This window comes from Pimephales promelas, chromosome 5, assembly GCF_988280905.1.
Source record: "Pimephales promelas chromosome 5, fPimPro1.hap1.1, whole genome shotgun sequence".
NCBI classification, from domain to species: Eukaryota; Metazoa; Chordata; class Actinopteri; order Cypriniformes; family Leuciscidae; genus Pimephales; species Pimephales promelas.
Genome location: NC_142773.1, coordinates 6,526,760 through 6,549,231, shown reverse-complemented (window position 1 = coordinate 6,549,231; position 22,472 = coordinate 6,526,760). Strand labels below are relative to the sequence as shown.

Below are 22,472 nucleotides of genomic sequence, written 5' to 3'. Positions count from 1 at the left end.
TTATTGTCACTTGTTCATGTTTTTACACTATGTACACAATAAGTTGCATAGTATTTACAGCAGTAATCAAATTTGGTTGCACTTTATGATGACACTTTATTTTACAGTGCCCTTGTTACATATGCTACATGTAATTACCACAGTAATAACAGTAAATTATGTGTAATTGCATGCAACTAAACCCTAATCCTACCCTAACACTATAGTAAGTACATGTAGTTAATTATTATTACACAGTACTTAAATGTATAATTACACTGTAACTATTACACATTAAGTTATCAAGTGAGGCTGACCACTATCTTACAGTATGTAAACATATGTGTACTTACAGTGTAATTACTACCTAAGAAAGTGCTCGGTAATATGAAGTAACTACTTGTGTTTAGGGTTAGTAGTTATTACCCAGTTATTACCAATTTGAGTACCTAGTGTACCTATGGTCGAGAAGTACCTACCTTATCTTACACCATAACTCACCCTGAAACCTACCCATAACAAAATACAATCATGCATGTATATTTAAGAAAAATGAATTTAAGTATAACATATTTTATTTATATATCGGAACTGCCTTAATTCTATGTGACATTGATTCAGCAAGGTGCTGAAAGCATTCTTTAGAAATGTTGGCCCATATTGATAGGATAGCATCTTGCAGTTGTTGGAGATTTGTGGGATGCACATCCAGGGCACGAAGCACCCGTTCCACCACATCCCAAAGATGCTCTATTGGGTTGAGATCTGGTGACTGTGGGGGTCATTTTAGTACAGTGAACTCATTGCCATGTTCAAGAAACCAATTTGAAATGATTCAAGCTTTGTGACATGGTGCATTATCCTGCTGGAAGTAGCCATCAGAGGATTGGGACATGGTGGCCATAAAGGGATGAACATGGTCAGAAACAATGCTCAGGTAGGCCGTGACATTTAAATGATGCCCAATTGTCACTAAGGGGCCTAAAATGTGCCAAGAAAACATCCCCCACAGCATTACACCACCACCACCAGCCTGCACAGTGGTAACAAGGGATGATGGATCCATGTTCTCATTCTGTTTACGCCACTCTACTCTACCATCTGAATGTCTCAACAGAAATCCAGACTCATCAGACCAGGCAACATTTTTCCAGTCTTCAACTGTCCAATTTTGGTGAGCTCTTGCAAATTGTAGCCACTTTTTCCTATTTGTAGTGGAGATGAGTGGTACCCGGTGGGGTCTTCTGCTGTTGTAGCCCATCCGCCTCAAGGTTGTGTGTGTTGTGGCTTCACAAATGCTTTGCTGCATACCTCGGTTGTAACGAGTGGTTATTTCAGTCAAAGTTGCTCTTCTATCAGTTTGAATCAGTCGGCCCATTCTCCTCTGATCTCTAGCATCAACAATGCATTTTCACCCACAGGACTGCCAAATACTGGATGTTTTTCCCTTTTAACACCATTCTTTGTAAACCCTAGAAATGGTTGTGTGTGAAAATCCCAGTAACTGAGCAGATTGTGAAATACTCAGACCGGCCCGTCTGGCACCAACAACCATGCCACGCTCAAAATTGCTTAAATCACCTTTCTTTCCCTTTCTGACATTCAGTTTGGAGTTCAGGAGATTGTCTTGACCAGGACCACACCCCTAATGCATTGAAGCAACTGCCATGTGATTGGTTGATTAGATAATTTCATCAATAAAAAATTGAACAGGTGTTCCTACTAATCCTTTAGGTGAATGTAGATATACAGTATATACATACAAATGTTCTTATATATTTACATGCATGTGTGTGTATTTATATATTGAAAATAATTATACAAAGTACACACTCATATTATGTAAACACAAACGTTTATTTTGGATGTGATTAATCCTTGCCTAGCACTCATTTTACATGTAAGTACATAGTGGTCAAAGACACACAAAAAAGGTCGACTTTTTTTAATTATTTTTTAAAATAAATCTCATATTGAATGACCTGATTATAGCCTGTAGAGTCTATAACAATCACTTCTTCTTTCTTAACTCATTTCTCAATAGCACATTTCCCTCCACGCTGTCCTGCCACAGAATCATGACAATCCAACGATCCTTCCAGACTGTCAATTAGCGTAACCTAAAATATATATTTTCATATATAACTCTGGGCAATTCTATGCAGGTATGTGTGGTGGAGGGTTGGCACAGCTCTGCGGTCAGTGTCAGCTCTTTTTAATCAGAGTCTGAGCATTCATGAGGGATCGGCCCCGCTGGTCTGGGATCAGCAGCGCGCCGGCAGGTCTGGGACAGGATGCATATGTGGCCCTGCGTGTGGCTCATATTCCACCGAGCGATCCAGCCTTCCAGGAACACCAGGAAAAGGAGTCAAAGGAGGAAAACTGAGGTTTTGCTGCTATAAGTCCATCCACTCGTTTTTTGGAAAGAGGGAACATTCGTCATGCATCTCTTTCTCTCTCACGTTGGTCTTTCTCGTTCTCTTTGTATCATTCTTTGTCTTTTCCCCTCATGTTGGCAGCTCTCACAGCCACCGCTGCACGAAATTCCTACTCTGCACATTTTGCAGACGCTGGTCTACAGGGAGGAAATAGAGAGGAAATTGTGCTGAAAGTGTAAAAGACTCTCTCTTTCTTTCCATCTCATAAAAAAAAGTTTTTGATGTACTATACACATAAATGGCTAAAAATAAGCATTTTGTTAATATGTTCTCTTTAAAAAAAAATCAGGAAGATAAATTAGAAGAACTGCTGTGTTTAATGTGTTTTTCATACATGCTGTCTTGGTTCTTTCTGAAAAAAATTAATGTAGTCTATTCTCCAGTATTTTTTTTTAAATACATAGTTGCTGTAATGGTTTAAAAGTTTCATACTGTCCACAAAAATTTCCATTCTGAATAAAAAAATATATTTTAATTCGATTCCATGGGATTCACAATTAAATGAAGTGATGATGTCATGTTATGAATGTCTGACCTGTTTACGCACAGTGCTAAATTCACCTGTGTTTGACACACACTCACCATAGTGCCAGATTGTGGGAAACGTATCTGTCTTTTTATAACCGCCGGCCCAGAGATCGCTGACCATGACGGACAGGAAGAGAAGCGTAAATCTGAGCTCAAGTTGATGCCTCTGAAATGCCCTGGCACGTTTTCTGCCCCCATTAGACACATAATAGCAGCGCTCGCTGTACACACTCAATTTGTCACTTTTTCACTCCTGTCTGTGTTTGGTCTGGAGCTCAGTGTGGTTTGTGAAAATGACGGTGTGTGTTTTTAGAGGCAGGGAAATGTTGAGATGGACTTTTGCCATAAGGGTGCTTGTTTTTTTTCTGTAGGACCATTTTAATACCTGTGTTGTGCAATTGTGGTTTTAGTTTTACATTTTACATTTATAGCTTAATTCTATTGCAGCGGTCCACCAGATGGCAAGATACAAATAAATAAAAAAAAATCTGTTCAGCATTTCTTAGACATTTGATAGAAATTGTTTTCCAGATTGCAACATGAAACCAAGTTTATAACTTTTTTTTCCCCCTGGACTTCCATAATGTTACATACTTTATCCATACTTATCCATAATGTTACATATGATCCTTGAAAAGGTACTCGAAACCAAAATGGACTCGATGGCTACTGGCATTTATTTATTTATTTTACTGGACTTCCATAATGTTTCATATTTTCGAAAAATATGTTGTCTGGAATATATTGGATCTTGAAAAGTGTCTTTCTATGTCAGGATGTTAGATGGAAGGGGGTCAAAATTATAGGATAACAGGAGTTATTATATTATATATAAATATTTATTTGGAGTAACATCTGTGAATTATGCACAATTTTGTTGAAGTGAAGTTAAAGTGAATAGTCGCTGTATAGTGGCATTCATCTGTGCGCCATGAAAACATCCACGGTCAAACGTGATAGGCTGATAAATTTACAATGACGATAATTAAAATGTTCAACCAAATGACACAGTATCCTGCAAACCAAAGTCTGCAAAAAACCAAAGCTCAACAGAAAAAATAAAAATGGAATCAGTGTGGAACATTTACTGGTCCACCAAAAAAAAGTAAAAATTATTCAAAATTTAATAATCGCATCATAATGTTTGAACCCGATGTGAAATCTGCGGGACTCTAAACAATAATAAATGCGACTAAACCTATACATTTGCACAATAATAAATACTGAATTGTTACCATATGAGATATTGTATGCAAAGCAATATTCTCAGAAGCAATCCGTACTCTTCTGAAGAGAGATAAGGGGAAGGTGTGGCGGTTTCCCTAGGGTGCTTCGGTGTCATAGTAGATGGATGGGAGTATTTTTCTGCGTATGTGTCTGCTCATCAGTCAGGAAGGAAGAGTGCAACTCTTGCTCCACATCCTGACACACCGAGACACATCCTGGCACACGGACATCAGGAATGCCTGTAAACCTTTAAGCTGCAGAGTGTGAGCATTATCCCAGATGTGTATCACATTGAACACAGGCTTGATCAACATATTGTGCTGGTCCTGGATGAAAATTGTTGTCAAACTAGAATAACCCTAACCCAGTGCTTCTCAAGCATCCCAAACACTTTCCCTGATCGAGGACTTGAAGTCTGTAGTGATGAGCTAATGAGTTCAGTCAGGTGTGTTAGATGAGGCAGACATACAACATGTGTAAGGGTGTGATGACTAGGGTTGGGTATCGAGAATCGAGTATTGATTGGAACCGGGACTAACTTTTCATTTTTCCCGGAATCGTTCAAAAGTTAAAATTTCGATTCCTAGTTTCGATATTCACAGTCCGCCGAGCGGAAGAAGAAACCGCTGAACAACACCAACGAAGAAGCGTCTACCGGAAGTGTTGGCATAACCGCGCGAGTCGAACATGAGTAGCTTACGTCGGCGGTCCAAAGTGTGGCTTCACTTTTCTAAAAATAACGAAATCTCGGCAAAATGCAAAATTTGTGACAAAAGGAGTATTTGTGACAGAAGGAGTATTTCCTTCAGAAAGGATTATTTCCTTCCGAAAGACCGTTGGTTAGCGAGGTTAGCTAAACTTTTTTGACCCTGCCTCTTAAAAGAATCGGAATTGAGAATCGTTAGGAACCGGAATCGAAACAAGGAATCGGAATCAGAATCGTTTAAATTCAAATGATACCCAACCCTAGTGATGACAGTTTGAGCGTTGAGTGTTTGGCAGTTGAATTCGTGTACTGGTGTTAGTGCACCTCAGTAATTAATGACTTGGCAAATGTGATGTTTTAGCCATGGTGATTCATGCAAAACAAATAGCACAATGGTGATAACAAAAAGCCTCAGAAAATCTCAGCTAAGATGAAATATCTAGTTCAGTCATGAAACTCTAGGTGTAGACTGATAGCTAATGAGATTGCTTGCTCAACGTTTAAATAGTCTGTTTCAGAGTTTGCTGTAGGCTATCAGAGTTGCTCTGAACCCCTCCACCTCCCCAGCTCCGCCTGCCTAGACCTGCTACGGGATTTATGTATGTCTATTCATGCAGCAGAAACATATCTTACAGATCTAGTCCACCAAGACCAAATATATGAACCAGTGGCGTAGCAAGTCAGCCCCGGGCCCATATGCAAAATAAAATGGTAGGGCCCCACTTCGTGAATTTAATTACATACAAAGTCAATGCAAAGACGCGAATAGACGCATCATTCGCGCCGGGCGTTGTGAATGACGATGCGTTTGCCGCGAATGTCTTCCACGCAAGTTTGAACTCGAGTTAATGTTCAAGCGTCTAACTAGACGCGATAGATGCGTATTTGACGCTCTATTCGTGTGAACACACCACTACATTTTGCAAGTGTCACCACCGCATCAAAAACATTATTGCGTGATAAAAACATGAAAAATACCACCTAAACATAGCCTAACTGTTTAGAAAGAAAACACAGAACGAATAGCCTAATGTGCATACGTCCATCTCGCGAATGTAGGTACTTATTCATGCCATATTCACCCGTTAGCCGCTATTCCATGGACAGATACAGAGGTCGAAATAATGACTCCTATAAAAATAATACGCTATAGAAATATATCATGACATGCATACAAAAATATATTTATTGTGGCTACACTTTAAAAATTAATTACCTGGTTTTGATAAAAAATTCCCCATGAGCGGGCCCCCTATCGGCCCGGGCCCATATGCACGTGCATACCCTGCATGCCCAGACGCTACGTCACTGATATGAACATTCAAGAAATACACATACACATAAAGCACTTACATATCCCTTCTTTGGACAGTCACTACACTATAAAACCATAATGTAAACACATTACCTTTATGTCAAAAGATACCAGAAACCAAAATGGACTCGTTGGCTACTGGCACGGCTCAGTTACTGTATATTCGGTCAGCCGATGCAACTTTTACCCATGAAGACCGACAGAAAACAACTAAATGAAATGTAACAAAAAAATAAATAAAATACTGTAAATGTATGTGTTGTCTGGAAGGGGAACTGAAGGGGAGAAATGCGAATGGGTCCCACACAGAAATACGTCAACTAGGATTTATGGTTATTATCGCTGGAAGAGATATCTTAAAAGATTATCTTAAAAGACTAATACTAATTTTTACTGGTATAACGCAAATAATGATATCCCTACTGCGCATGTGCAATGATGTAGAAATGACAAAATCTTGTGAGGAACAAGCCGTTGTTGTTGAATGAAGTGTCTTAAATTACTATTTTACTTTTCAAACTCTCTATAACTTGACAGGGTTCCAGACTGCGACCATTTTTTGAGAATGTGCGAGTTAAAATTTTATGTGGTCGCATATGTGCGAGTGGACGCTCGCGCTACAGAACGGCATTGTATCAGCTGCTGGAGTCAGTAACTTATGTTCAGAATGAACGAGTAGGCTACATCATGAATCCATTTTCCAAACTGTGTTTTCGACTTATCCTGAATCACTACGGTACGCCTATAATAAGTGTTTATATTCGGACTATTTTATCCCGGGTCTCGGATGCGGAGTTGCCCAGTGCCTGCGTGACTCGCGAGACATTAATGGAGAGAAGTAGCTCCGGCTACAGTGTTCTGACATGCAGTTTATTTATTGACGAACGTAGACGTCACGCGCATTGCACACTGATGGTGAAACGCGCCAATTACGAACTCACGAATTAAGGCATATAAAAATTTAAATGTCTCACGAAACAGCGTGCTCCTTCCTACGTCTTTTCAGCGGTTAGATGAGAGTAAACGCTCGACTGAGGAAAAGGAAATTATTATAAAATACAGAAGGTAAGGAGTGTGAGATTTCTGATTTTTGTTACAACTATAAACTTTGATAACGAAAAATCTGTATTAGCTTATTATGATACTCTAATCTAAGTAGTGGTCCAATGATAGTTCATATATTACAGGTATTTATGCTGCAACCCAGAAAGTCTTTGCTAGCTTTGGTCCATTAAAACCACTAGGGATGCACCGAAATGAAAATTCTTGGCCGAAACCGAACACCGAAAAAGAGGAAACCAAGGCCGAAAACCGAAACACCGAAAGAAATGATCTCCAATTATTAGTATCATTGCATTTATGGCTATGACTGTGTACAAACTTTACTAAAATCAAGGCATTGCAATTGCATAAATTAATATAACATTTTCAAAGAATAAATCAATTACAAATTGTGCAAATAGTTATTTAGCACAATGCACAGTATAAAATAAAATTTAAACTAAAATGTTTAACTTGACCCCATGTGTACACTAAATAATAATCTACTGGCCTGCAGAAAGGTTTTAAAATGAAATGTTCTCTCAAAAACAAAGCCGAGCGCAAACTTCTCATCACACTAGCACCCAATTTGCACGTCTAAATTAGTTACATTTTAGCATACAATAGCATAAAAAGCCTTTTTAAATGAACAATGGTCCATGTTTAATACAAATGTACATGAAACTTAATGAAACATGTTTAGTGAATGTAGAAAATATTTAAGAGAGCATTATTTTAGATCTATACATACATGTTCCCATATTTTTTTGTAATGTCACAAGTAATAATCTCAGGGTTTACTGGGTTTTACATGATTATTTTTGTATTGGTGGTGGAATACTAAAAAATAAACATTGTCATGTATTTATCTGTCTTCTTCTCACCGATTTCTAATGGTTAGAGGACAGTTACTTGAGTCGTCCCCTGTCGTTTCAAGGAATAGTACAACGGAGAGCACGTCAAGTATAAACGCCTCGACCGTTTGGAGCGGTGCACGCGCTGTTTGTGGAGACTCGTTTACTTTCGCCTGCCTCCGCAGCGCGAGTCTTATTTATAATTTTTAATTGTTTCATCCACCTATATCTGCTCTAAACAATGCGTGCCGCCATGACGACGACTCCGGTTGCGAGCGGGTCAAGAGCGGTGCGCGCGCTGTCTGTGGAGACTCGCGCTGCCTTGTTTATACTTTCGCCTGCCTCCGCAGCGTGAGTCTCCACAGACAGCGCGCGCACCGCTCTTGACCCACTCGCAACCGGAGTCGTTATCATGGCGGCGCGCATTGTTTAGAGCAGATATAGGTGGATAAACAAGGTTTCCGTCTCATCGCGGGTTCAGATACACTGAAATACGTCCACACCGCAGACATGTTGCTTCAGACAAGCACGTGCAGGTCGCGGTTTCTGTTTGCGTCATCACAACATTTCGGCCGTATTGCAGCCCATTCTCACCCCCAAGGCGTCACTTAACTGACGCCTTGGGAAGCATTTGGACATGCTTCAATATCTGACGCTTTAGGCGCCCTTTAGCGTCAGTTAGATGACGCCCTAGGATCGCGTGTACCCTACCCCCACCCCACACCTAAACCTAACCGCGTCCTCTAACTGACGCTTTCCTTTAGCGTCAGTTAGATGACGCCGTAGGATCGCGTCATGTAAGTGACGCTAAAGGGCGCCTAAAACGTCAAATATTGAAGCATGGTCAAAGGTGACGCCTTGGGGTGAGAATGCGTTGCGTATTGTTTCGGTGATAAAAGTCTTTTGGCCGAAAACGGAAAATGCACTTATGGGCCATTTTCGGCCGAAAATTTTCGCCGGCCGAATATTCGGTGCATCCCTAAAAACCACTATTCATCAGCATGCATGATTAATCTCATGGCATGTAGCAAGTGCTACCAAATCAAATGCTGGTGCGACCAACTGAGAAAGTTGGTAGCACCAGTTCGACCACTGGAAAAGTTCTTGAGCCCTGCTTGATATGACCTGTTCAACACTGTTCAATTGAGCTTCAGCTTCTGCCAGGATCTAGCTCAATTGGATTGTTGGAGACTTGTGGCTACACGTCTAGGCTAAGGTTGCAGGTTTGAAACTGTCATGATACATGAACCATGAACCACTGTCTCCACTGTGTCCTTGAGCAAGTCACTCCGCCACAGACTCCTCTGGGGTGAATGTCCCTGTAACTCCACATGGCAGCGCTCTATGTTGATGTCTTTCACCATCCTAGAAGCACTTCCACTGGCCACTTCCACTTATATGTCATGTTGAAGTCATTTAAAGTACACTTGGAAATATTTTCTTGACATATTGCAATTTCAGCCCACTTGAGTTTCTGAACATGATGAATGATGGGATACGCTTAGCCTCAAAAAAAGCGCACCCATGCAGTATTAGAGATAGTGTGGATTTAGTGTGCCTGTAACAGACTGTGATTTCTACAATCCTGTAAGATCACAGCAATTCTCACTGAACAACATGGATCTATTAAACTTGTGACTCCTGTATGTTGCTTTGCAGAAAACGAATTTATAGACACCTGTAATTTACTGAAGACATGCACCAGTTTGACAGAGCTGAGAACTGCTCTCTCCCGAAGAGATGGCAAAAAGCCTGCGATAAATAACTCAACCCCTGGGTTGTTACGTCTAACCCCGGAGCAGGGTAATACAAAAACTACCCAAACATCGAATACAAGAACCCAAGATTTTTTACCCAAGAGTGTACTAGCTTTTTGGTAGTCTTTTAGCTCAATACCTGTTATAGGGTGGGTCTATGTGTCCCTGATCAGGATAAACAGAGCTGGTAACACTGCATGGGAATGGCAGGGATTCCTGGAAGTACGGCAAAGGGAACTCGAAGCTGTGGAATGAGAGCTAGTCCGCTGCCATGCCTGCTCATGAATATAAATAGAGCCTGGAATGTCATAAATCAGTAATGCTGAGAGAGTGATGTGGCCTGGATGCTGTTACTTTCCCTGCCGGTTCGCCCTCGCTTCACCACATTTCTGCTTGATTTCTCCTTCCCTTCCAAGATCAGGTAACACAAAGAAGAGGAGGTCTGGGTCTGGCACTCACAGAACACAAGTGCATTCATCAAGCCTCCGGTCAACCGTCTGGGGTGGAGGACTTGACAGCAGAAGGAATTTGGCAAATTTGTGGGAGTTCACTGCTGTTAATCAGGAGGAGTGAACAGGATGTGGGACTCCTGCTCTCCACCTGATTACCACCAAATGGAGGACCAACCTGGACCCGGGCCGTGGAGCCGGCAGCTGGACAGCAGGAAGGGCGCAGGGTATGGAGTGTGTGGAGCGCTAAGGGTGAGGGGCGATTGATGACATGATGTGTGCTGGGATTGGAGGTGTCTTGAACAGGAAATTTCCCTGACACTTTGGTTGTGAAGAGCGGTATATTTTTGTATGTGTGAAACAATAAAACAGGTTTGGATGTGGGAGCAAATTTGGCATAGTACAGACACAGTCGTGGATGAGAAATTGAACAAATGTAACAGAAGTTCAACATATGTGACCTGTGCTGGTAAAATGAGACGTTAATGCGCATTTCGAGCGACATGGTCGATTTTGAGGTTTCCTCAAAAATTGGTTTATTAAGCCCTTGTCTAGCAATCCCAAGCTTCATATAGCGATTAAACATCAAAAATTATCTTTAATTGTGCGTTTTATTCCTTTGTCCATGAAAAATGTCGTTTTTTTATCAGCTCGCATCTCAACGACTGGTGCTTCCCCTCAGCACAAGTTTAGTATCGTTGGAAAGCGTAGTAGTCCAAATAAATAAATAAATAAATAAATAATGTCGTGTACCATATAGTTTATGAATGCATTAGCATATCATTACGAAACTCTGTATGAGTATTGCCACCATGCTTTGAAGGTACTTAAAAAGTTTCGGTGCAGCGCCACCTTGTGGTAAAAAAGTTATAACAAGATTTCCAAAAATGCTAATAACTTTTGAATAAATTTGCCTATTGTAATAAAACTGGTCTTAATAGATCTCTTGGGTCAGGCTGACAACATAGACACCAAGTTTGACATATTTCGCCAAACTTCCTGTCCACCATCTTGATTTTCATTCAAAACGGGTTCCTAGACCGCTTGTCTGATTTTCACCAAATTCGAATCGTATCACCTCCTGACCATGATTTAATGGTTTTCACTTTTGACCAATAGGTGGTGCAGTTATGAAATTAATGTGGTGTGGTCAGATTGAGGTTATGGACTAAAAGACTAAAGTTAGTTTGTATTGATAGATGAAAGCGAAAACTTTTATACCGCAGCAGCAAAGTTGAAGTGTGACGCCAAACTGACTATTCAGGCTTTATCTCTGCAATGCCTTGACATATTGACAGCAAACTTTGTATGTGTCATTGTCACTTCACTCTGACCACACCACATACATTTCATAACTGCGCCACCTATTGGTCAAAAGTGACAAACCACTAAATCATGGTCAGGAGGTGATACGATTCGATTTTGGTGAAAATCGGACAAGCGGTCTAGGACGAGTATTGGTCAAAAGTGACAAACCATTCAATCATATTATGAGTGACTGTATATATGATTTTTTTTTACCCATTTTGCCCAAAATCATCTCATTGTTGCAGTTGGTGTGACACTCCAAGCCATGTTGGCATGTCTTATTGTCTTCTTTGCGCTTGGCCCCGATAATTGCTGCTTGCAGCTATATTCTTTTAAATGGTATTATTTGCATAATAAGTGCTCGTATACTAAAGTGCTTCTTTTCATTGGGGGCAGTATCTATAATTTCCCAGCTTCTCCATGCTAAACCTCCACTCCTGTGTGTTTTTCTCAGTGTTAGGTGGGGTTGTGTCTCGAGAGGGAAGATCTTTGTGACCTGGGTGTGCTGGGTCAGTTCTCAGTGTGACTGCCGGGCTTGCTGGGATGTCACTTCACATCCACCGAATCCAAGTGGGACTTTCTTTGGCTCTTTAAGTCTAGTGTTAAACCTCTCTCTCTCTCTCTCTTTCTCATCCACCAATCACATTATCTTTAATTCCCAGTTGTTCTGATTTTTTGCTAGTTTTGCTTGCTCACACCTTCTCTTTCCGTCTATTTCTCTTTTGAGTCGTGAACTCTTGCAGAGCTTGATAGATCCTGCTGTGGCTTGATGTTTGTTTTTTAGGGTTGCAGTTCTTTTCTAATAACGCCCACACTTTTAATGCACTGAGACGGTTTTACACGGGCTAAAACTAACATTCATATTCAGTTCAAATGAAAGTGGACCGACTAAATGACTGAAAATTTTTATAGCACAGAATTACCATGATTTAAACATAATTTATAATAATTTTATAGTAGATAAGTTATAATAACTGTAATGTGAAGACATTTTTGGAAAGTTGACACATCCCGTAAAACTCCATCTCAAACTATTTGAAACATTTCACACATTCTTAGTTAAACGTTTTCTTACAGTGTTTTGTTGATACACATGTTACATGTTACCATAGTAATAACTCTAAATTATGCATAATTACATGCAACTGACCCTCAAGAAAACCCTAACCCTATAGTAAGTACACGTAGTTGCTTAATATTACTCAGTACTTAAATACACTGTAACAAAATGACACCTTGAAATAAAGTGTAACCAACCCTATACTAAATACATCTTGTTAATTAATATTACATATTGTATAATTTCACTGTAACAATCAATATTATTTTACAATTACTGTGCATGAATATTTATGATCTCATATTAATTCAGAGACTATACGGAAATAAAAACAAATGTTCCCATTAGTCCCTATTTGATTATGTTTCATATAAATTGTGTTTGTTCTGTTGTGTTATTAGTTGTAAATGCCAGCCTGCATTACTTTGTTTCTTTGAGTGTGTACAGTAATACTGTGCACTGTCTATGTAAGTGTACTCTGGGGGGAAACAAGGGTATAGCCTAAAACACGTGCATACAAAAATTATAGTTAACATCATTGTAATTGTAATTAACCTAAATATATTAGGTTACAGTAACAAAACTAAATGTAAGGGTAATATCAGGTAGAAAAAGCTTTTAAATGTAACAATTTCTGGTTGATTAACATTCGAATGTAACAATTGCTGGCTAATCACAACATTTTTTCTTTTGTCAAATCAACTTAAATAATTTATCTGGTTCAGATAACACAATATTTCGAGTTTCTGATGATTAAATCAATCTCCTTCATTGTATTAACTCAATTTTTCCATTTCAATTAACACATTTTTTAAGGCAACCAGGTTACTTCATTTTTTAAGTAAAACCAACAATATTTTTCACAGTATATTTGAAGTACAAAGTCGTTGTTAGTTGTAGTATCTAAAAATTTTTAGTTTGTACTGTATATTTGGTTTTGGTTTTAACACTTAAAAATAACACTTTAAAAAAACACATCTCGGCTTGCTGTAGAGATACTCGCTCAACACGCAGCGATGCGTGTTCCTGTAGAGCTGTCATATCTAACTATAAGATTTCATATAGCTTAGCCTATATTACGCTCTCACACGTTAATTTTTTTAGCATTATGGGAGGAGTCAAATTTACGTACGTGGTTTCAACCATTAGATGCATTTGTCCAGTGTTGCCTGGAAGGCGTCTCCTGAAGTGGGTTGGGTGATCAGATTAAAATCCTTCTCGAAAGCATTTCAGAAGGAGTTTTACACCTGGCATTTTTCATAATCAGAAAGCGAAGTGAACAGGCACGAAGATATGGACCTTGCCTTTACTCCATTAGGACAGCTCCCACTTACATTTGACAAAAAGATCTCCATACATGAACATACAGATGAATTGTAAAGCTGTAGATGTGTGATAACAGGTGATGGACTCCTCTTGAGGTGTGGTCGCCCGTGTGGCACAAAGATTATGTTGAACGGACCTGCTCGTGACCTTTTATTGAAAACTACTGAGGTTTCACTGGGAGAAAAGGAAATGTAACAATGTAACAATGAGATTGTTCCTGGCTTCCTCAGACATGAAAGAGACAGGGCAAGAGACAGCTATTCTGAGCCTTAAAAGCCCCATTGCTTTCCTTATTTTAAGGAATGTTTATTTGTGAAAAGATTATTTGGAGTATTTTTAGAGTCCATGAAAGGTTTTCAAGATGATGCTGGTTTCGGTGCGTGAATTCACACAGAGAGCGGGGTGGGTTTGTTAGACAGCTGCCATCAGCGAGCGTGTGTACGTGTGTGTGTGTGCACCCGCACACAATAGCTGTCCTGTAATAGTCATGTGTTATGGGCAGAAAGACCCCGGGGAAGAAACAGAGCTTCCTCCGATTACACGGTTAGCACATCCGACACTTTCATGTGTGCAAACAGGACAGCGTATTACAGGTGGCAGACATGTATACACGATAGCACAGGACAGGAGCGCTCAAACCTCGGGTGTGTGGCGGCAAATCAAAGAAGGAATACAGAAAATTTGGAAAACGTGATCTCTTTGGTATTCATTTTAAGTTTGCGTACACTCTAAAAAATGCTGGGTTGTTTTAACCCAATTTTGGGTCAAATATGGACAAACCAAGCCATGGTTAACTTTTTTAATTCCATTTTCAACCCAACGTTTGGGTTTGTACGTATTTGACCCAAAACTGGGTTAAAACAACCCAACATTTTTTGAGTGGGCTTATGCAACAGTTGTATTAAGATAAAGTTGTGAAAAGTTGTCCATATGTGTTCACTTGAACTACATGTACAGAGACCTAATCAGTTCGGTTACACTTTATTTCAATGGTCCACTTTTGACATTATACTGACTATAAGTAACTTGGCAACTACATGTTAACTCCTTCTACTAACCCAAACCCTAACTGTCTACTAATACTCTAATGAGATTTAGTTGACATGTAGTTGCAAAGTTACTTATGGTTAGAAGAATGTCTAAAATGGTCTATCGTAATAAAGTGGAACCATTAGGTTTAGTATTCATGAAAAGTTTGTTATATTTAAGCATTTGTTACCATTTCTAATAGTGAGTTTCTTACAGGAGAGAATATTCAAACTACCAAATTAACCTGAAACTAAACAAACACAGATTTTTGATGATTTTTGCTTTTTTATGTTACTTAAAGTGTCTCTTATGCACACCAAGGCTGCATTATTTGATCACAAATAAAACAGTAATATTGTGAAATAGTATCACAATTTAAAATATGTATTTTCGATGTGAATATACTGTAAAATGTAATTTATTCCTGTGATCAAAGCTGATTTTCAGCATCATTACTCCAGTCTTCAGTGTCACATGATCCTTCAGAAATCTGATGATCTGATGATCAAGAAACATTTATGATTATTATCAATGTTGAAAACAGAAAAGCTTTAAAACCGTGGAAACTGTGACGCACTATTATTAATAAGTCGGGCCAATTTTATTTTTTAATTAATACACTTAGTTAGCAAATTGAATTGACCAAAAGTGACAGTAAAACATTTATATTGTTACAAAAGTTTTCTATATAAAATAAATCCTGTTCTTTTGAAATATTTTATTTATAAAATAATCCTGAAAAAAGATGGTTTTCACAATTTTTTTGATAAAAACATCACTGTAAAAAAAACTATTTTCTTGATTTGTAATCACAACTGTTTTTCTTTTGTCAAATCAACTTAAATAGTTTTTCTAGTTCAGATAACATAATATTTTGAGTTTCTGATATTTAAATCAATCTCCTTTATCGTATTAACTCAAATTTTAAGGCAACCAGGCTACTTCATTTTTTAAGTTAAACCAAAAATATTTTTTACAGTGAAGCACCAATAATAACTGATAATAATTTAGATTCAAATCATCATATTAGAATTACAATATATTCACATAAAACTTGATTTCTGTGCTCGTCAAATTATAAAGTAACGTACATAATATACTGTTTAAATTGGGTTTATGACACACTTCTTGCATGCCGACAGTGTTGTGGTTTTGTGTGAATGAAGAAGTTGGGGCTTTGTTGTTCAAATGTTGCCATAAAAACAGAATTGTACAGTAAACCACTGTTTTAAAACAATTACTTTATTTAAATAGATTTAGAGACACGACTTGAGTCAAAGCCTGACCGTGTTCTCGTAACCAGACGACTGAAGGAGAGAAGCACAGTTACAGCAGAGAACAGTTGACGGAGATCTTGGAGCGAGTACAGAAGTGTCAGGAATGAGGAACGGAGAGAAAGAAACACAAATGCTCGGACTAAAATGCTCCTTTCAACATCTGGATATCAGAAGGTCTCCTGTAAGGAGGAATGTAGTCCAACATTTCACTTTTGTCTTCTCGCCGTGTCGTCTTGGCTTCAGACCTCCAGAACTGACAGGATTTGGCTTTCTTCCCGGGAACGAGAGAGAGAGAGAAAGAGAGAGAGAGAACTTGACCTCCACAGCCAACCCCGTCTTTTAAACCTTCGTTGCCTTTTTGCTGCCACAGAAATGGTTACATAATTGTGAAGAACCAGAGCAATTTGTTTGTTTTAGCTTCTCAAAAGCTTCCCACTTCTCTCAGCTGCTTTCAATTGCACGACGTGTTTCCCCACGGACAGGCCAGCACTCTCTGTACACAAACCAACGGAGATTTTAATAAAGAAATTCCACATAAGTCAGGCTTTATTCAGCATTATTCAAGCGGTCCGGCCGAGCCAAGTCAGATTATCCTCTAGAAAAGGATTAAAAGAGTCTCCAAAAATCCAGATGTTGTAAGACAAACTGGTCAACCTATCTCTCGCAAATACCTTTTTTTGTTATAAATAATGGAGGATTAGAAATATAATAATTTACTATTGATTACATTTAAATATATTTATTTAAAAAATTCAAATAGTTCAGAATTTTTTTTTAAATGCAGATTAAGGATTTCATAAAGATAACATTTGGGAAATTTCATAATGAACTTTAATATATCGTATGAGTATATATTGTTTTTATATTGACGACTCTGCGAGAGACTGTGCAAATATCGAAAAATATCGAGGAATATTTTAAAAGATCTCAATACATCTGACATGTTTACCCTTTATTCAGATATTGTTTTTTTTTTAATATGTTAAAGATTTTGTTATCATATTGCAACAAAACATGCCAAATTGTGCGGACGCCATGTTTGGCAAATCTTTCAAACAAAAAAATAATGAACAAGATTGAACCATATTAATAATGAATTATGTTGTAATAAGTCAATGTATGCTTTTTCCTCTGTGCTTTTAGATTTTTTTATGCATTTTTACTACAATAAAATAAAACCCATAGCTGTAGTTTGCCAAATAATTTTGTCAGATAAATACCTTAACCTGGTTCAATGTTGAAACGATATAAAATATTTCCCTCATATTTTCATGATTTAAAGTCCTCTTGTGGTGAAAGTCAAGCATTTTATGTTGTTTATGTGGTGTTTTTAATGTGCTTTAAGACAAACCATGTGTAAATTCATAAGTCGACAGCATTGCTGAGTATTTTCTCCTTAAAACTGCAGTGAACCAAAGACAGAGTGTGAAACACGGTATGAAATCGCTGGTGTTTCTGACGTCACAAATGACCTTGTAACCAATCAGATGAACATGTAATCGTCAACCAGTGGATCTCTGAGCTGAGTGAGTGAGTGAGTGGAGGGGGGGGCTCATTTGCATATTCATAGCACCACGCATACTAAATGAGGCAATGGTGTCGAGTTACATTCAAGCTATTTCAGTGGGACTCTAATATCAATCTGGACATCAGTTTTGGCCTAGTCTGATTAAAACCAGACCATTCTCAGTTGTAACTGAGTTATGGTCTGGCAAAGCGTCATAGACAAATCATTTCCAGAGGGGCGTCACCAACGGATGTCATGGATAGACCTAAAACCAATCAGAGCGATGAAGGAGATGACGTACGCACACTCCGAGTGTTGTTCTTTGCTCGATTTTTAACAAAAAGGAACCGTTCAGATTGCTTAAAATAGAGACGAAAGTTGATTCGAATGTGTGATGTTCGACGCCGGCATCCATCTTTTAATGTAGGCTACAAAATCCCAGCACTGTCGGTCATCGTGTAAAGCCCGCCCCAACATTTCTGATTGGTGTCTCGATTTCACCGGATTGGAAATGGGCTTGAATGAGCTCTTTGCCGGACTAAATTTTGGAGTAAATCTAAATTTGCCTGAAGTTGTCTGGGTTTTCCCAGGCTACCTTTGGCCACTACTCAACCCTAAAAACACAAATCTGACACAATTGTAATTTTTAGATATTTGAACCTCGGTCATTGAAGGGTAAAAATCACATTAACACACAGATAAGTTTAATTTGAACATTTTAACTCAAGTCTTCCTTAAAGCTCAAGCCCATCACGGAGGCTTTGCTCGTAGCGAGGGCTCAGTGATAGCTCATTTAAGCATTGATATTGATGGGCTGGCTGATGGGAAACCACCATGGGCCTCTGACAGATGAAAGCTTGAAGACTTTAACCTAGCGCTGGCCGAGCGCCAAGGCGTGAGAGAGCGAGAGCACAATGGAGCAATGTTCACTGACAGAAGAGCTTTGGGCTGTCAGCAGGGCCTTCAGCGCTGTCGCCGGCCGGCACACGGGCTCTTCACGGACCGCCACACCACACACACCACACTATCTGAGGATCAGCAGGCTGACACGTGACCCTTACCGTACATATTTACCATAGTAACCGTAGTTTCAACAAAACACCATGGTTAATACTGCTACTGTTACTACTGTGAACCCATAATCAGTGTGGAATTACCTTAAAATGACAGGTGAAGCTTTGTAAATATATAATATGTGTATCAGTATGTTTATCCCTCTGGTCCTCGTCGCGTGTCAATCAATTTTTAATTCTTTATTAGCCTGGGAAACCCAGACAACTTCTGGCAAATTTAGATTTGCTCTGAAAGTAAGTCTGCCAAAGAGCTCAGTCAAGCCCATTTCCAATCCATCGAAATCAAGGCACCAATCAGAAATGTTGGTGCGAGCTTTACACGATGACGACAGTGCTGGGATTTTGAAGCAGATTTTGTAGCCTACATTACAATGGATGTCTCCGTCAAACATCACTCGTTCGAATCAGCTATCGCGTCTGAACCGAGCAAAGAACAACACTCAGAGATGTTTCTCCGCCGCTCTGCATACGTCATCTCCTTCATCGCTCTGGTTTTAGGTCTATCCGCGACGTCGGTTGTTGACATCTGGAAATGATTTGTCTGCTTTGACAGACCATAACTCAGGTACGACTGACAATGGTCTGGTTTTAACCAGGCTAGGATTTTATGAGACTAAACTATATTTATGCTGTATTCATAATCCATTTATTGAGTTTTTGAGCATAGACCTTAAACTTAAACTGCCGTAATTCTTGAATACTTTAAAGCAACCGATTTAACTTTGGTCTTTTTTCAAAGACGACACTTGGCAGATTATTGCTGAAGTGAAAAAAAGTTTTTCATGAAAAATGCACAAAAATACTATTTTTGTTTTTATATGAAATCTATATTTGAAGAGTTCAGATGCAAAAACCTCTAAATGCCATTTGAAATTTTCTTCTTTAATGATGATTTTTATCAAACTTGTATATTTAAGTTCAGTAATTTCACTTAAATAACAATTAATAGGTAATTATCATTGCCATTTAAGTGAAATCACTGAACTTAAATATACAAGCTTGATAAAAATGATCATTCTAGAAGAAAATTTCAAATGGCACTTAGAGGCTTTTGCATCTGAACTCTTCATTTTTAAAAAACATGTTTTACTATAAAACAGCTAGAACATAAAAGGCATAAATCTAAATGAACTGTGTTCCAAATTTGAGCCTGATATCGCTTTCGGTAAGATTTTGTTTGGCTGCAGTACCAAACGCTTCCACTAGAGGAAATTCGTCTCCCATTCCATTTTTGAGTACAAATGTGACTATTTTTTTTTCAGGACCATTTAACCTTTTTTATATCATGTCCACGATTGTGTGTTCACAGAGCAAGTACCAAAACCTTTACCAAGTTTCGTACCATTCCAATGAAGTAAAAAAATAAAATAAAAAAAACCACACAATTTTTCAGTCGAAAATGACCGAAGAGCACCAGAGGGTTTGTACAGCTACTGTTACTACTGTAAAACCATAATAAATGTGATATTTATCTTTATAGTGCTGTCAAGTCGATTAATTGTGATTAATTGGATCTAACATTAATATTTGTAAGTATATAATATGTGTGTGTATACATACACTTGATATTGGTATCATACGTGAAAAGTTAGAGAAATAAAATGCTAAATATCATGTCAAAGCGTAACATTTTTAGAATGAAAACGTAAAAATGATCAGTGTTTTTCATTTTGAATTAACTTTATTTTTCCGTCCCCATTGGCAGATATTTGTTCTTGTTTTCAGCATAAACACACTTAATTCTAATACATTTTTTAATGAAAAGAAGACTAATATTTGCTTTTCAAGTAAATGGATCTTGATTTAAGAATGTTTAGATATTTGAAACAGAAAATAACACACACAATATATATATATATATATATATATATATATATATATATATACAGTATATATATATATATATATATATATTTGGTAGCGAAATATAATTTTTTGGTAATGAGCTATATTGTTTTACCAGCAAATTAGCACATTCAACAGATTTCTGAAGGATCATGTGACTGAAGACTGGAGAAATGATGCTGCAAACTCAGCTTTGACCACAGGAATAAATAACACTTTAATATTCAAATACATAACAGTTATTTTAAACTGTAACAATATTTCACAATATCACTGCTTTCCCTGTGGTTTGGATTCAGTAAATGCAGTCCTGGTGAGTGGAAGAGATTTATTTATTTAAAAACATAAAAAAAAAATCCCATTGCAAAATATAATTATTTTAAGTCAACTTTTAGGAGAATGCTACGATAGAGATGACCTCAAAGCCAATAAAGAGACAAAACACTCATTTTGAGTTTCAATTACCCCGATTAGTGTTTGCCTCTCTTCTTGTCATCATCATTTGTCGTTGATTCTTCACCTCACTTTGCAGCTCTGAGGTCTACGTTGGCCAAGCGCTGATGAAACTCGTGTTTGATTGTCAGGATGTTGATGGCTGTTGGCTCTATGTGGATTATCAGAGGATATAAATCTGTTATCAAAACACTCTGTAGATTACACCGTCAAAACATGAGTGAAGACAATGCTATAAAAGCGCAGCCAAGAACTTAGCGAATTATCAAGACTAAGAAGAGTTGTGGAGCGAATGGCCAACAATAACAGCTTACTTGTTGACGGTGACCTGCATCTTATTCCTCCGGCGGAATGAATCACGCGTCAAACTCAGGGTGAGAGTTCTGCTGGCCGAACCTCGGGACTATTTACGACGAGGGCGACCTGGAGAAACACGAGGGGGGGAAAAATGACAGGCATGCGCTCTGCCCCCCAGGTTTTATTTGTTGTCTTTTATTCCCGGGGTACGCATTAAAGGCAGGAAAATGAATACGATATCTTCTTACATCTAAACTCTGAGAAGCATTTCAGTGGCTCGGGAACCAGCGCCCCCCCACCCGCACACACCCACGCCTACATATTTCATCTGCTCTTCCAAGATGTTTGAAGCCTCTGACCCAGCTGGATTCTGCTTTGAGCTGGAAGCGTTCAAAGTGTTACAGGGACACTAATCATCGGATCGAGCAGCGAGAGACGCCTCCCCGAGGCGGCCTGGTCCGAGAGGGACGTTCTTTGATCCCGCTTTATACTTGTTTTAATGTCTTTGTTAACATGTTGCATATATGTGGCCCCGCAATGGCGGCGGAATGTAGATCCTTCATCACGCCATTTATTTTACACAACCAGTCAAAAGCTGAGAATAAATAGGATTTTGAATGTTTCTGAAAGATGATGGTCCACTTTAGACGGTCTACTAACTATTAGGAACATTGTGTCAACTAACTCTCATTAGAGTATTAGTAGACTCTCTGCTTAATATCTGCTAACTCTTTATTGTGATGCTCCTCAACAGATATTATACTGAATATTTTACTTTGCAACCAAATGTCAACTATAGCACTATTCAGATGGTTATTTTAAAATAAAAATCTGTAAAAATAAATTTTACACTTGAGTGATAAAACTCATGCATTACAATGGCGATTTATTGACGACTAGGGTGAGTTTTGTGATCGTGCAAACCCGCGAACACGTGGTCAGTCGCATGATTGCACAAAATGTCACATGCTTGGAATAATACAAATAAATTCATATTTAATGT

General features: G+C 38.5%; 1 long non-coding RNA gene across 1 annotated transcript; it reads right to left on the bottom strand.

Moving 5' to 3' along the window:
* Positions 1-1,817: 1,817 nt before the first annotated feature.
* Positions 1,818-21,798, bottom strand: LOC120487754 (uncharacterized). The gene is made up of 3 exons (XR_005624488.2): positions 21,487-21,798; positions 21,185-21,323; positions 1,818-2,554 (listed from the first exon to the last, which is right to left on the bottom strand). It is a non-coding gene; the product is annotated as an uncharacterized LOC120487754 (long non-coding RNA).
* Between the last annotated feature and the right edge of the window lie 674 nt (positions 21,799-22,472).